Source organism: Phyllobates terribilis, unplaced genomic scaffold (assembly GCF_046119375.1).
Source record: "Phyllobates terribilis strain yellow unplaced genomic scaffold, ASM4611937v1 Scaffold_453__1_contigs__length_1468511, whole genome shotgun sequence".
In the NCBI taxonomy this organism is placed as follows: Eukaryota; Metazoa; Chordata; class Amphibia; order Anura; family Dendrobatidae; genus Phyllobates; species Phyllobates terribilis.
This window is the reverse complement of record NW_027363213.1, coordinates 501,163-517,253: the sequence shown is the minus strand read 5'-3', so window position 1 is coordinate 517,253 and position 16,091 is coordinate 501,163.

The following is a 16,091-nucleotide window of genomic DNA, read 5'->3' as shown; positions in this document are numbered from 1 at the left end:
TACCAGGGGCAACCAAAGGTCTGCCACAGGTGCGGTGATCCCCGCCACTTCAGCGCGGGCTGCAAGGTGCAGAAATGTGCCTTGTGTGGCGGGGTAGGTCATCTTGCCGCGGCCTGTGGTGACATTAGGTGTCACCTGTGTGGTGACCTAGGTCACCCGTACAGCCGCTGCCCCCGCTCCTTTTCTAACACCATCTCTGGTCAGGCGGGGGAGAGCCATGGGGGGGTCCCCAGCGGTGCATCCTCTGCTGGAGCTGGAGGTGGGGGCGGGAGAGGAGCTGAGGGGTCGGTGAAGGAAGGCGTGGCCAGTACATCTGCCCACCAGTGGCATCAGGTGAGGCGCCGTGGGGGTAGGGGGCAGGATAAGCCCCAGGCGACTGGGGTGATGTCTGTACCCTCCTTGGAAGCGGCAGCCGGTGCCCCTGAGGCCCTGGGGGAGGAGGCGGTGAGCGAGGAGATCAGGAGGATGGAGAGGGAGGAGGTGGCTGCTTCTGATGACTCCTCCCAGTATGAAAGTCTGGACGAGGAGGTGGTGGAGCAGCCTAAAACAAAAGGTGACAATAAGACCAGTAAGAGTCGGAGGAGGAAACGAAAAGGGGCAAAAACATCTAAGGCCCCCCCCCTGGCCACTAAGGTGCCTACGGAAGGGCTCACCGGCTCCCCTCTGATCCCCCTCTCCAACCGGTTCCATGCCCTCGATGACTCTGCTGTGTCGGAGGTCGGGGGTGAGGGACCGGCAGTAACATCTGAGGTGCCTTCAGGGAGCGGCGGGGTCCGTCCTCCGGAGGGCTCACTTTCCTCTGGGGGGGGGACTGCCCTGGGGTCCAGGGGTGAGGAACCCGGTAAGACTGGGAAGGTGGTGGCGGGTGCTATGGACACCTCGGTGTCACTAAAGAGGAGGGGAGAGTCTGGCTCCTCCTCTGAGGGTGAGCACAGAAAATCTGGGGGTACGGTCAAAAAGAAGGCCGTCTAACTCAATCACCCATGATGGCGGAACCTACCCCGTTGACTCTGGCGTCGATTAATGTCGCCAGTATAAAGTCAGATGCGGCCAGATTTATGGCCTTTGATTTTTTCAACCGAGTTGAGGCTGACATTTTATTTTTGCAGGAGACCAGACTAACAGACATGGGGGCCATTTACAAAGCAAGGAGGGAGTGGAGGTGCGGGCCCTCATACTGGTCTCTTGCGGCCGAGCCGTATAGCGGGGTAGCGGTCCTTTTTAAGGCCGCTTCGGTGGAATGCAGACGGGTGATCGAGGTAGAAATGGGGAGGTGCTTGGTCCTTGACGTCTTCATGGGGGGACAGGAGCTCCGGCTCATTAACATCTATGGTCCACAGTCAGAGTGGGACCGTAAATGTCTCTTCCTGAAGATCAAGCCCTATCTTTTTACCAGCCGGCAGGTGGTCTTCGGTGGGGACTTTAATACTATAACTAGACCCCGTGATAGGGGAGGCCCCGGAGACCGAAGGCTGGCTTTTGATAGTAATACCCTCAACAGCATAGCAAGCGAAGCTCGCCTGGTGGATGTCCACATCCGGCACACCCCAGGTCACGGGGGTTTCACCTTTCATAGGGGTAGTTGTAGGTCTAGGATAGATAGGTTTTTTTTAAAGGAGGAAGCCGTCTCTTCTGCAGTGTCCGCTGTTGAGGTGGAATTCTCCGATCACTGTTTCATTTCCTTTTCTTTGAATGTTGCAGAGACTCCCCGGATAGGGAGAGGCCTATGGAAGCTGAATTCGTCCCTGTTGGAAGAAGCGGATGTGAGACAATCCTTTGAGGAATTTCTTCAGAGCCAGGTACCTCTCTTGGGTCTCTGTAGCAGTAAGTCTGAGTGGTGGGAGATCTTCAAAACAAGGGTTGCGGGGTTCTTCCGTCAGCTTTCGAGCCTCAGAGGCCTGAACAGGTACCGCCTGTATCGGGAGCTGGGGAGGAAACTCGAGCAGCTCGTCTCGACTGGAGGGGACCGTGAGGAAATCTCCAGGGTGAAGGCCTTGCTCAAGGGGTGCCAGTATGATAGGCACACATCCTTAGTTTTTGAGAGGGATTTCGGGAGGTACCGCTCGCCCGACCCCTACAGGAACTGCAGGATGTCAGTGAGTTGCAAGATGGTAACAGGACTGATCGACAGTACGGGTTCCCTGAACAGATCCAAATCAGGGATCCTGGAAGTGGTCAGATCCTTCTACTCGCATCTCTTGGGAAGGAGGGATCCAGATCGGGATGAGATGTCGGCTTTCCTGGCTGAAACCATCCCTGAACCAGGGGATGACCCCTCTCTTCATGGTTTGGCAGAAGCAATCAGGGAAGAGGAAGTGAGACGGGCCATTGATGGGCTCCGGCCCAAAAAATCGCCCGGTCCGGATGGCTTAACATCCGAGTTTTACAGGACTTTTAGGGACTCTTTGGTCCCCCTCATGACTGAGGTTTTTAATGAATGTCTTTCCTCGGACATTCTTCCCGGTTCAATGAGGAAGTCCGCCCTGATTATCCTGTCAAAGGGTAAAGACTCGTCCCGTATTGAGAATTGGCGTCCCATAGCGCTTCTCAATACGGACCGAAAGGTTTTGGCAAAGGTGCTTTTCAATCGGTTGGTGAAGTTTGCACCCCGGCTCCTTTCGGGGGCCCAGCACTGCTCTGTTCCAGGCCGCAGTACTTTTAGTGCTGTGCTCGGTGTCCGGGAGGCAGTGGAGCAGGGCAGGGCAGGTCTCTGGAAGGGGTACTTGCTGTCCTTAGACCAAGCGAAGGCCTTTGACCGGGTTAACCATGAGTACCTCTGGTCCGTCCTTCTGAGGTACGGTCTGCCCGGGAGGTTTGTTGATTGGTTGAGAGTATTATACAATGGGGCAGAGACTTTTCCGCTTGTGAACGGTTGGGTCGGACCCCCTTTTGAGGTGAGGTCTGGTGTCCGCCAGGGCTGTCCTCTGAGCCCACTGTTATACGTGTTCGCGATCGACCCCTTTTTAAGGAGAGTGGAACGCGGACCGTTGGTGGGAGTCGGGATGGACCGGGCGGAGCCAGAGGCCACCTTGAGGGTAGTGGCGTACGCCGACGACGTTTCCCTCTTTGTATCCTCGAGAGAGGAGGCGGACTGGGTCATGTCTGAAGTTGAGCGCTACTCGGTGGCTTCTGGGTCCATGATCAACCGGGATAAGTGTGAGAGTCTCTGGCTGGGAGGGGGAGATCCAAGTTTCGATCTCCCGGACACCCTTCCAGGGCCTCAGGCCACAGCAAAAATTTTAGGCATCAGTTTCGGCCCGGGGGACTATCCCCAGCAAAACTGGGAGGGCAGACTTAAGATTGCCGCCCAGAAGGTGGATCAGTGGAAGGGTTGGTCCTTGACCCTGAGGGAAAGGGTTAACCTGGCCAAGGGGTATTTGCTCCCTTTATTAATATACCTGGGCAGCGTCTGCATCTTGCCAGAACCTCTTTGGACACGGGTCTACAGCCTGTTCTTCCAACTATTATGGGGGAATAGGCTGAACCTGATCAAGAGGGAGGTCACGTACCGCACGAGGAGACTAGGAGGGTTGGGTATGGTCAACCCGGTGGTGTTTCTAGTAAACACCTTTCTTAAGGCAAACATCGCCAACCTCTGGTTAGAGAGGGCTCCTCCGTGGGTATTCTCCTGTAGGGGGTGGTTTCGGCCTTTCTTCCAGGAATGGGAGACAGGAGGGCGGGTGAAGGACCTTCGCACGCCTCATGGGCATCTTCCGGCTTATGCTACCCTGGTTGTGAAGGCGATCCGCCGGTGGGGTCTGGGAGTGTGGGAGATCAGGACCTTGTCAAGGAGGTTACTTGACAATAGGGTTCTGTTGACCCACTTCCAGAAGCCCCTGGCCCTCAGGGATTGCCCAAGCCGGGATCTGGAGGTGGGGCTCGGGTTATTAAACTCTAAGCGGATCCCCTTGAAGTTTTGGGACTTGACTTGGCGCTGCTTCCATGGGAGACTGTATGTGAGGGGCAACCTGAAGTACAGGAACTCTGATGACCGGGATTGTCCCCGCGAGGAGTGTGGCGGCATGCTTGAAAGCATGGAGCACTTCCTGCTTCAATGTCCCTTTAATACAGAGGTCTACAGTAGGGTGGGTGCTTCCATTGGCTGGCCTAGGCTGGCAGGCCTTTCCTATGCGGAGTGGGCCTATGGGGCATTCAGATCCCTTGGTGGCCGAGATCGGGGCACTGTCTTCTTAGTTAGTTTAGTGACTAGGTTTTACACGTGGAACGCACGGTGTTTAGTGTCCACCCAGCATAAAGTCCTCCCCCGGGAAGAGGTGATTAGGAACATCCTGGGTGACCTGGCAAAAGTGCGCTCGCTGGAGTATGAGAGGCTGGGTGCAGGGAGGGCTTCCCTTCTATGGAGGGGGTTCTCATTTAATGTGCCCTAGGGAGAGTTAGGGTATGTGTGTCTGTGATAGGGTTAGTTTAGTCCTTTCTATATTTTATATTTATTTGTAGGGTCAGATGGATGTGTAGGGTCAGGGAGGGACAGGTAGGGACAGTCTTTAGGGATAGGTAGTTAGCATTAGGTTGGTAGTGAGGGTCAGAGAGGGACAGGTAGGGACAGGTAGGGAAAGATTGGTAGGGCGGTAGGGACAGGTTTTTCTTTTTCTTTAATAGGGAGGGACAGGCTGTTTGTGTGTTAGAGCAGGGTGAGAGCCTCTGTAGTCTCCAGTTTCCTGGTGGTGGGCTGCTCCCCTCACATTTGTAGTTTTTTGTTTTACGAAAAAAAAAAAAAAAAAAAAGAGGGCTCGCAAGCACTGAACTTGGGTCTGATCCTTTGGTTCATGTTTAGTAGTCTTAAAAAATCGGTTAAGTTGTTATGTCATGATGATTTGGTTAGTTGTTGTTACATCGTTATGTTGTGTTGTATATAAATAATGTATGTGTATTGTGTGTGTGGGGGGGTTAGTTTAGGTTGGGTGGGGGGCTTTAGGGGGGAGGGGGGAGGGGTTTGCGGTGGTTTTGTGAAAAATGTGGACGTCCTGCGGGATGCCGGAAGAGGCAAAGGGACCTTTTTGTGTGTGAAATGGCCACAAACTTTAGTGGGGCTTGTTGTGATAAGGCCACAGACTCTCGTGGGACCTTGGGTGTTAAAAAATGGTGGTGGGGGAAAAAAAAAAAAAAAAAAAAAAAAAAAATATAAAAAACTACAAAAAAAGGTTTGCTGTGCATTAAGTTTTGTTTCGGCCAGGTGGCCTATTTCTTTGTTTTTGGCAGTGGGCCAGTTATTTAGTTTTCCTTTTTTGTTAGGGGGTTAGGTATGAATGTGCAGGTATGGATGTTGTGTATGCTGGGGGTCGGGTGCGTTTTAGGGCGCACCCTGGAGTTATGGTAGGGTCTTCCCTTGCTGGGGGGTCTCCTACAGAGTCTGCTGGAGGACTTGAACTTTGTGTCGTCTTATATTTCTTTGTTGGACTCTATATAATTTCAGATTTTAGGTTATGTCTTGCTGGGGTTTTGTTGGTTGTTAGTTGTTTGTTTGTTGTATAATTGTATCTGTGGTTTGGTTTTTGTGTTTTGTATATGTGTTTTTGTACTTTTATAATAAAAGAGCTCCAGTTCAGCCTGCTGCAGCTTCATTCAGGAAGTGGTGGAGGTGGAGCCTGCAGTGGGCTGTGTGCCCTGTGCTGTCTGTACTGTGTGCTGCTGTGGAGAGAGCTCCTGGGAAGGGAGGTTTTTTTTTTTCCATCTGGGACTTTTTGTCTGCCCCCTTCCCAGGAAACAAGGCTCAGAGTGGGACTGGCCTCCGGGGCTGGGCCCCCGGCTCCCACCTCCCGGTCCAAGCTGGCGGGGGGTGGGAGAAACACCAAGCCGGCTAAGGCAACAAGATCTGGCCAAGACAGCAAGGGGTCCGGCATGAGGACCCGGAGGACCCCCGAGGCTATGACCGCGGCGGCTCCTCCCTCCGGAGGTGGGTCGAGTATGAGCGGAGGTGCTGCAGCGGTGCCCCCTGATTGGGGTACCAAGGCGTCGAGGGAGGCAACCGTCACCTATGCCTCCCGTATACATGCACACCTCTGCGAGTATGAGGACGCCACAAAGAAGCTAAGTTCCCTCTGGGGGGAGTTGAGGGTGGCTCAGGAGAGGTCCGTGAGGGCCTCTGGCAGTAAGAAGCCTGAGCTATCCGCCGCGGTCCGGAAGATCAAGCGGGCCATTCAAGACCTGGAAGACCGCAGGAGCATCATCTTGGCGGGCAGTGGACCCTTCAGGGAGAAGCTGCTTAATGATGACCGGTTCAGAGCCATGACCGGTGGGGCTCTGGAGGGGTCGCAGGGCCCCGGCCAGGCGGTGGAGGAGGAGGAAGAAGAGGTATGCGTGGAGGAGGTCGCACCCTACCCACCGCCTGGTGGCCTGGTAAGTGATCTCCAGGCATCGCATAGCGGGATAGCCCCTGAGCAGATGGCTCTCCCGTCTGATTCTAGCCCTTCAGAGGGCAGCGGGAGCGAGGGGGAGGATGAGGAGGATGGGAGCAGTAGCAGTGAGGGGGGCTGCCTTATCATGCAGCAGATCCAGCAGATCGAGTCCCCGATACGTTTTGGTCAGCTTACGTTCGGGGATGAGATCTGCGAGGATGAGGCACCCGTGAGGGGGATGAAGAGAAAAGCAAAAAAAAAGAGAAAAACAACTGTTGCGCACAAATTTGTGTATGTCCCCCTCTCTGGGGCCCCCCTGTCCCGTTGTGCGGCACCCGCTACCCACCCCGGCTTGGACTCTGTTGTGGGTCCACAGCGAGGGAGCGGGGAGAACATAGGCCATGGCACGCAGAGCGCTGCCTCTGTTTGTGGTAATGGAGGCAGTGGGTCCAAGGTGTCTGATATGGAGCATGGCGCGGAGGGCGGCCCGATGGTGGGAGTCATCAGTGGAGGTGCTCGGGCTGGATCCCCTGTAAAAGGGGGGTCTGGCCTGGCACCTGGTGCGCCTGCTGGCGTGCGGGGGGCGGCGTGTACATCCGCCGCTGCCTCCTGCGCTGCCGGCGGTGCACCGACAGCCGGGGCCGCATCTCCGGCGGCGTGTGCTGGGGTGTCTGGGTCCCTCACGCACGGATCCACTAAATCTGGATCACTTTCAGGGACCCAGAGACCTGGTAAGGTGAAGGGCGCGGGGCCTGCGGCTCCGGCAGAGCCGGCTCATAAACGAAAGGTGGGGCTTGCTCCCCTGGCAAAATCTGTGGCGAGGTCGGGGCCCCCTGCGCAGGGGCCCAGTAATGGGTCAGCGCGGGGGGCTCCACCGCCGCTGGGTGCCGAGGGGGAGTGGCCTAGCCTGGGGCCGGCCACCGGAGCTGGGGTGGCCAGGCTTTTTGTGGCAACGGGTGTGACGGTAGGGGGTGCTATGCCCCTGAGAGCTGGTGCCGCTGGTCCAGGGGCCCCTGTGAGTAGACCCGGCTCCGGGTCAGCTTCGGGGGTCCCTGCGCGGCCGGCTTCGGGGGGTGTGGCCTCCCAGCCGTCCACAGCGCCAGTGGGAGTGGCCTCTGGGGCCCCCACCGTGCTGCCTGGTGCGGGGGGCGTGGCCTCCCTGTCACCAAAGGCACCGGTGGGAGTGGCCTCTGGGGCCCCCGCCGTGCTGCCTGGTGTGGGGGGCGTGGCCTCCCTGTCATCCACGGCACCGGTGGGAGTGGCCTCTGGGGCCCCCACTGTGCTGCCTGGTGCGGGGGGCGTGGCCTCCCTGTCACCCACGGCACCGGTGGGAGTGGCCTCCGGGGCCCCCACCGTGCTGCCTGGTGTGGGGGGCGTGGCCTCCCTGTCATCCACGGCACCGGTGGGAGTGGCCTCTGGGGCCCCCACTGTGCTGCCTGGTGCGGGGGGCGTGGCCTCGCGGGTAAATCCCGCACAAGTGGGCGTGGCTTCACCCGAAAAGGGGCGGGGCTTAGCGCCGGCAGCTGCTGGGAGCAGTGGTGCCACAGTTGTGGCTAAAAATGGAGGTGGTGCCTGCCTGCCGGTGTCCTCTGTGCCCACGGGCTTATCTGGGGCAGGGGCGCCGGCAAAAATAGCTGCAGCACCAGGCTCCCAAAACCCCCCGGCAGGGAAGGTGCTGCCAGCAGGTGGCAGCAGTAGTAATGCTGGTGGAAAACCTGCTGGCAGAAAGTGTGTGGAGAAAAGAAATAACTGTGACCCCAGTGTGCATGTGAGTGGGAGTGGGGCAAGTGGGGTCACTGTCGGTATGGATGTGTCTGTGGTGGAGGAAGCGAGTGCTGGTGTGTCTGTTGCTAGTGGGGGGAGTGGGGGTGGGGCTGGTCCATCTGCCCCCCCGGCTGCTGGTCCCCGGAGTTTTGCGGGGGTAGTAGCCGGGGCCTCGGGGTCTTCTCGGGGGGCTTCCTCACCTCTGGACCTCAGGGATGGTGACTTGCGACGCCGTTTCCCGGAGGCCCTCAAGAAGGGAGAACGGACGATCCAGGTAGAGGGAAGAGAGGTGGACCTGGCCTTTTGGCTAGATAGGCATGGCCTGGCCGCCTTCCAAGATAAAAAGGAGGGGGAGACAGCGTGGTCCCTCCCGACAGCCGGGCAGGGGGTGGCCAGGAGGAATGTAGTTCGTCTTCGGTGGAGGGGCAGTGAAGCGTGCCCGCCAAGAGCAAGGGTCGTGGAGCTCCTCCTGAAGATGAACTTCAGGGCGACTGACATCTTTGCCCTGATCCATCCTTTTGGTACCCCCATCTTCGACATCAGTTTTGTTCGGCCGGAGGGCCTAGAGCTTTTTTGGTCGAATTTTGAACTGGTGAAGGGGGAGCCCGGCTGGCGAGACTTTGCCGTGCAGGCGGTGTCTCGCCAAAATGGAGTAAAGAGAGTGACCGTTCTAACTAATAACGAGTCACTCTCTGGGGTCGATATTATGACGTGGCTTTCCCGCTATGGGGAGGTCACGGACGTCCCAAAAAAGAACAGGGACGAGTTTGGCATCTGGTCAGGGGGCTGGACCTTCATGATGAGGTTGAAGGTCTCAGGCGGTACTGTCACCCACATCCCCTCCTCAGCATTCCTGGGGAGGGACAGGATCCTGATCTTCTACCAGGGGCAACCAAAGGTCTGCCACAGGTGCGGTGATCCCCGCCACTTCAGCGCGGGCTGCAAGGTGCAGAAATGTGCCTTGTGTGGCGGGGTAGGTCATCTTGCCGCGGCCTGTGGTGACATTAGGTGTCACCTGTGTGGTGACCTAGGTCACCCGTACAGCCGCTGCCCCCGCTCCTTTTCTAACACCATCTCTGGTCAGGCGGGGGAGAGCCATGGGGGGGTCCCCAGCGGTGCATCCTCTGCTGGAGCCGGAGGTGGGGGCGGGAGAGGAGCTGAGGGGTCGGTGAAGGAAGGCGTGGCCAGTACATCTGCCCACCAGTGGCATCAGGTGAGGCGCCGTGGGGGTAGGGGGCAGGATAAGCCCCAGGCGACTGGGGTGATGTCTGTACCCTCCTCGGAAGCGGCAGCCGGTGCCCCTGAGGCCCTGGGGGAGGAGGCGGTGAGCGAGGAGATCAGGAGGATGGAGAGGGAGGAGGTGGCTGCTTCTGATGACTCCTCCCAGTATGAAAGTCTGGACGAGGAGGTGGTGGAGCAGCCTAAAACAAAAGGTGACAATAAGACCAGTAAGAGTCGGAGGAGGAAACGAAAAGGGGAAAAAACATCTAAGGCCCCCCCCCTGGCCACTAAGGTGCCTACGGAAGGGCTCACCGGCTCCCCTCTGATCCCCCTCTCCAACCGGTTCCATGCCCTCGATGACTCTGCTGTGTCGGAGGTCGGGGGTGACGGACCGGCAGTAACATCTGAGGTGCCTTCAGGGAGCGGCGGGGTCCGTCCTCCGGAGGGCTCACTTTCCTCTGGGGGGGGGACTGCCCTTGGGTCCAGGGGTGAGGAACCCGGTACTGGGAAGGTGGTGACGGGTGCTATGGACACCTCGGTGTCACTAAAGAGGAGGGGAGAGTCTGGCTCCTCCTCTGAGGGTGAAAAAGGTAAATTGAGGGGTGCGGTTAAAAAGAAGGCCGTCTAACTCAATCACCCATGATGGCGGAACCTACCCCGTTGACTCTGGCGTCGATTAATGTCGCCAGTATAAAGTCAGATGCGGCCAGATTTATGGCCTTTGATTTTTTCAACCGAGTTGAGGCTGACATTTTATTTTTGCAGGAGACCAGACTAACAGACATGGGGGCCATTTACAAAGCAAGGAGGGAGTGGAGGTGCGGGCCCTCATACTGGTCTCTTGCGGCCGAGCCGTATAGCGGGGTAGCGGTCCTTTTTAAGGCCGCTTCGGTGGAATGCAGACGGGTGATCGAGGTAGAAATGGGGAGGTGCTTGGTCCTTGACGTCTTCATGGGGGGACAGGAGCTCCGGCTCATTAACATCTATGGTCCACAGTCAGAGTGGGACCGTAAATGTCTCTTCCTGAAGATCAAGCCCTATCTTTTTACCAGCCGGCAGGTGGTCTTCGGTGGGGACTTTAATACTATAACTAGACCCCGTGATAGGGGAGGCCCCGGAGACCGAAGGCTGGCTTTTGATAGTAATACCCTCAACAGCATAGCAAGCGAAGCTCGCCTGGTGGATGTCCACATCCGGCACACCCCAGGTCACGGGGGTTTCACCTTTCATAGGGGTAGTTGTAGGTCTAGGATAGATAGGTTTTTTTTAAAGGAGGAAGCCGTCTCTTCTGCAGTGTCCGCTGTTGAGGTGGAATTCTCCGATCACTGTTTCATTTCCTTTTCTTTGAATGTTGCAGAGACTCCCCGGATAGGGAGAGGCCTATGGAAGCTGAATTCGTCCCTGTTGGAAGAAGCGGATGTGAGACAATTCTTTGAGGAATTTCTTCAGAGCCAGGTACCTCTCTTGGGTCTCTGTAGCAGTAAGTCTGAGTGGTGGGAGATCTTCAAAACAAGGGTTGCGGGGTTCTTCCGTCAGCTTTCGAGCCTCAGAGGCCTGAACAGGTACCGCCTGTATCGGGAGCTGGGGAGGAAACTCGAGCAGCTCGTCTCGACTGGAGGGGACCGTGAGGAAATCTCCAGGGTGAAGGCCTTGCTCAAGGGGTGCCAGTATGATAGGCACACATCCTTAGTTTTTGAGAGGGATTTCGGGAGGTACCGCTCGCCCGACCCCTACAGGAACTGCAGGATGTCAGTGAGTTGCAAGATGGTAACAGGACTGATCGACAGTACGGGTTCCCTGAACAGATCCAAATCAGGGATCCTGGAGGTGGTCAGATCCTTCTACTCGCATCTCTTGGGAAGGAGGGATCCAGATCGGGATGAGATGTCGGCTTTCCTGGCTGAAACCATCCCTGAACCAGGGGATGACCCCTCTCTTCATGGTTTGGCAGAAGCAATCAGGGAAGAGGAAGTGAGACGGGCCATTGATGGGCTCCGGCCCAAAAAATCGCCCGGTCCGGATGGCTTAACATCCGAGTTTTACAGGACTTTTAGGGACTCTTTGGTCCCCCTCATGACTGAGGTTTTTAATGAATGTCTTTCCTCGGACATTCTTCCCGGTTCAATGAGGAAGTCCGCCCTGATTATCCTGTCAAAGGGTAAAGACTCGTCCCGTATTGAGAATTGGCGTCCCATAGCGCTTCTCAATACGGACCGAAAGGTTCTGGCAAAGGTGCTTTTCAATCGGTTGGTGAAGTTTGCACCCCGGCTCCTTTCGGGGGCCCAGCACTGCTCTGTTCCAGGCCGCAGTACTTTTAGTGCTGTGCTCGGTGTCCGGGAGGCAGTGGAGCAGGGCAGGGCAGGTCTCTGGAAGGGGTACTTGCTGTCCTTAGACCAAGCGAAGGCCTTTGACCGGGTTAACCATGAGTACCTCTGGTCCGTCCTTCTGAGGTACGGTCTGCCCGGGAGGTTTGTTGATTGGTTGAGAGTATTATACAATGGGGCAGAGACTTTTCCGCTTGTGAACGGTTGGGTCGGACCCCCTTTTGAGGTGAGGTCTGGTGTCCGCCAGGGCTGTCCTCTGAGCCCACTGTTATACGTGTTCGCGATCGACCCCTTTTTAAGGAGAGTGGAACGCGGACCGTTGGTGGGAGTCGGGATGGACCGGGCGGAGCCAGAGGCCACCTTGAGGGTAGTGGCGTACGCCGACGACGTTTCCCTCTTTGTATCCTCGAGAGAGGAGGCGGACTGGGTCATGTCTGAAGTTGAGCGCTACTCGGTGGCTTCTGGGTCCATGATCAACCGGGATAAGTGTGAGAGTCTCTGGCTGGGAGGGGGAGATCCAAGTTTCGATCTCCCGGACACCCTTCCAGGGCCTCAGGCCACAGCAAAAATTTTAGGCATCAGTTTCGGCCCGGGGGACTATCCCCAGCAAAACTGGGAGTGCAGACTTAAGATTGCCGCCCAGAAGGTGGATCAGTGGAAGGGTTGGTCCTTGACCCTGAGGGAAAGGGTTAACCTGGCCAAGGGGTATTTGCTCCCTTTATTAATATACCTGGGCAGCGTCTGCATCTTGCCAGAACCTCTTTGGACACGGGTCTACAGCCTGTTCTTCCAACTATTATGGGGGAATAGGCTGAACCTGATCAAGAGGGAGGTCACGTACCGCACGAGGAGACTAGGAGGGTTGGGTATGGTCAACCCGGTGGTGTTTCTAGTAAACACCTTTCTTAAGGCAAACATCGCCAACCTCTGGTTAGAGAGGGCTCCTCCGTGGGTATTCTCCTGTAGGGGGTGGTTTCGGCCTTTCTTCCAGGAATGGGAGACAGGAGGGCGGGTGAAGGACCTTCGCACGCCTCATGGGCATCTTCCGGCTTATGCTACCCTGGTTGTGAAGGCGATCCGCCGGTGGGGTCTGGGAGTGTGGGAGATCAGGACCTTGTCAAGGAGGTTACTTGACAATAGGGTTCTGTTGACCCACTTCCAGAAGCCCCTGGCCCTCAAGGATTGCCCAAGCCGGGATCTGGAGGTGGGGCTCGGGTTATTAAACTCTAAGCGGATCCCCTTGAAGTTTTGGGACTTGACTTGGCGCTGCTTCCATGGGAGACTGTATGTGAGGGGCAACCTGAAGTACAGGAACTCTGATGACCGGGATTGTCCCCGCGAGGAGTGTGGCGGCATGCTTGAAAGCATGGAGCACTTCCTGCTTCAATGTCCCTTTAATACAGAGGTCTACAGTAGGGTGGGTGCTTCCATTGGCTGGCCTAGGCTGGCAGGCCTTTCCTATGCGGAGTGGGCCTATGGGGCATTCAGATCCCTTGGTGGCCGAGATCGGGGCACTGTCTTCTTAGTTAGTTTAGTGACTAGGTTTTACACGTGGAACGCACGGTGTTTAGTGTCCACCCAGCATAAAGTCCTCCCCCGGGAAGAGGTGATTAGGAACATCCTGGGTGACCTGGCAAAAGTGCGCTCGCTGGAGTATGAGAGGCTGGGTGCAGGGAGGGCTTCCCTTCTATGGAGGGGGTTCTCATTTAATGTGCCCTAGGGAGAGTTAGGGTATGTGTGTCTGTGATAGGGTTAGTTTAGTCCTTTCTATATTTTATATTTATTTGTAGGGTCAGATGGATGTGTAGGGTCAGGGAGGGACAGGTAGGGACAGTCTTTAGGGATAGGTAGTTAGCATTAGGTTGGTAGTGAGGGTCAGAGAGGGACAGGTAGGGACAGGTAGGGAAAGATTGGTAGGGCGGTAGGGACAGGTTTTTCTTTTTCTTTAATAGGGAGGGACAGGCTGTTTGTGTGTTAGAGCAGGGTGAGAGCCTCTGTAGTCTCCAGTTTCCTGGTGGTGGGCTGCTCCCCTCACATTTGTAGTTTTTTGTTTTACGGTTCAGAATCTGAATATAGGGCTTGCAAGCACTGAACTTGGGTCTGATCCTTTGGTTCATGTTTAGTAGTCTTAAAAAATCGGTTAAGTTGTTATGTCATGATGATTTGGTTAGTTGTTGTTACATCGTTATGTTGTGTTGTATATAAATAATGTATGTGTATTGTGTGTGTGGGGGGGTTAGTTTAGGTTGGGTGGGGGGCTTTAGGGGGGAGGGGGGAGGGGTTTGCGGTGGTTTTGTGAAAAATGTGGACGTCCTGCGGGATGCCGGAAGAGGCAAAGGGACCTTTTTGTGTGTGAAATGGCCACAAACTTTAGTGGGGCTTGTTGTGATAAGGCCACAGACTCTCGTGGGACCTTGGGTGTTAAAAAATGGTGGTGGGGGAAAAAAAAAAAAAAAAAAAATATAAAAAACTACAAAAAAAAAGGTTTGCTGTGCATTAAGTTTTGTTTCGGCCAGGTGGCCTATTTCTTTGTTTTTGGCAGTGGGCCAGTTTGTTGTTTTGTTTTGGGGGTTTAGGTATGAATGTGGAGTGAATGTTGGAAGGGGTTAAGGTCTTCCCTTGCTGGGGGGATTTTGGGAAATGGACTTTATGTTCTATGAGCATTGTAGGACATTTTTGCTTTGCTTTATAATTTATACTGGACATTATAATTTTGGACTTGTTTGTGTTTCGTTGGGGTTTGTGTCTTGGTTCTTTATGTAGTGTGTTTTTATGGTTTGTTTTATATTTTTATAATAAAAGAGCTCCAGTTCAGCCTGCTGCAGCTTGTTTCAGGAAGTGGTGGAGGTGGAGCCTGCAGTGAGCTGTGTGCCGTGTGCTTCCTGGACTGTGTGGCTGCGTTTGGAGAGAGCTCCTGGGAAGGGAGGTTTTTTTTTTTTTTCTATCTGGGACTTTTTGTCTGCCCCCTTCCCAGGAAGGAAAGCTTGTGGTGGGACTGGCCTCCGGGGCTGGGCCCCCGGCTCCCACCTCCCGGTCCAAGCTGGCGGGGGGTGGGAGAAACACCAAGCCGGCTAAGGCCACAAGATCTGGCCAAGACAGCAAGGGGTCCGGCATGAGGACCCGGAGGACCCCCGAGGCTATGACCGCGGCGGCTCCTCCCTCCGGAGGTGGGTCGAGTATGAGCGGAGGTGCTGCAGCGGTGCCCCCTGATTGGGGTACCAAGGCGTCGAGGGAGGCAACCGTCACCTATGCCTCCCGTATACATGCACACCTCTGCGAGTATGAGGACGCCACAAAGAAGCTGAGTTCCCTCTGGGGGGAGTTGAGGGTGGCTCAGGAGAGGTCCGTGAGGGCCTCTGGCAGTAAGAAGCCTGAGCTATCTGCCGCGGTCCGGAAGATCAAGCGGGCCATACAGGACCTGGAGGACCGCAGGAACACCATCATGGCGGGCAGCGGACCATTTAAGGAAAAGCTGCAGAATGATAGCCGGTTCAGAGCCATGACCGGTGGGGCTCTGGAGGGGTCGCAGGGCCCCGGCCAGGCGGTGGAGGAGGAGGAAGAAGAGGTATGCGTGGAGGAGGTCGCACCCTACCCACCGCCTGGTGGCCTGGTAAGTGATCTCCAGGCATCGTATAGCGGGATAGCCCCTGAGCAGATGGCTCTCCCGTCGGATTCTAGCCCTTCAGAGGGCAGCGGGAGCGAGGGGGAGGATGAGGAGGATGGGAGCAGTAGCGGTGAGGGGGGCTGCCTTATCATGCAGCAGATCCAGCAGATCGAGTCCCCGATACGTTTTGGTCAGCTTACGTTCGGGGATGAGATCTGCGAGGATGAGGCACCCGTGAGGGGGATGAAGAGAAAAGCAAAAAAAAAGAGAAAAACAACTGTTGCACACAAATTTGTGTATGTCCCCCTCTCTGGGGCCCCCCTGTCCCGTTGTGCGGCACCCGCTACCCACCCCGGCTTGGACTCTGTTGTGGGTCCACAGCGAGGGAGCGGGGAGAACATAGGCCATGGCACGCAGAGCGCTGCCTCTGTTTGTGGTAATGGAGGCAGTGGGTCCAAGGTGTCTGATATGGAGCATGGCGCGGAGGGCGGCCCGATGGTGGGAGTCATCAGTGGAGGTGCTCGGGCTGGATCCCCTGTAAAAGGGGGGTCTGGCCTGGCACCTGGTGCGCCTGCTGGCGTGCGGGGGGCGGCGTGTACATCCGCCGCTGCCTCCTGCGCTGCCGGCGGTGCACCGACAGCCGGGGCCGCATCTCCGGCGGCGTGTGCTGGGGTGTCTGGGTCCCTCACGCACGGATCCACTAAATCTGGATCACTTTCAGGGACCCAGAGACCTGGTAAGGTGAAGGGCGCGGGGCCTGCGGCTCCGGCAGAGCCGGCTCATAAACGAAAGGTGGGGCTTGCTCCCCTGGCAAAATCCGTG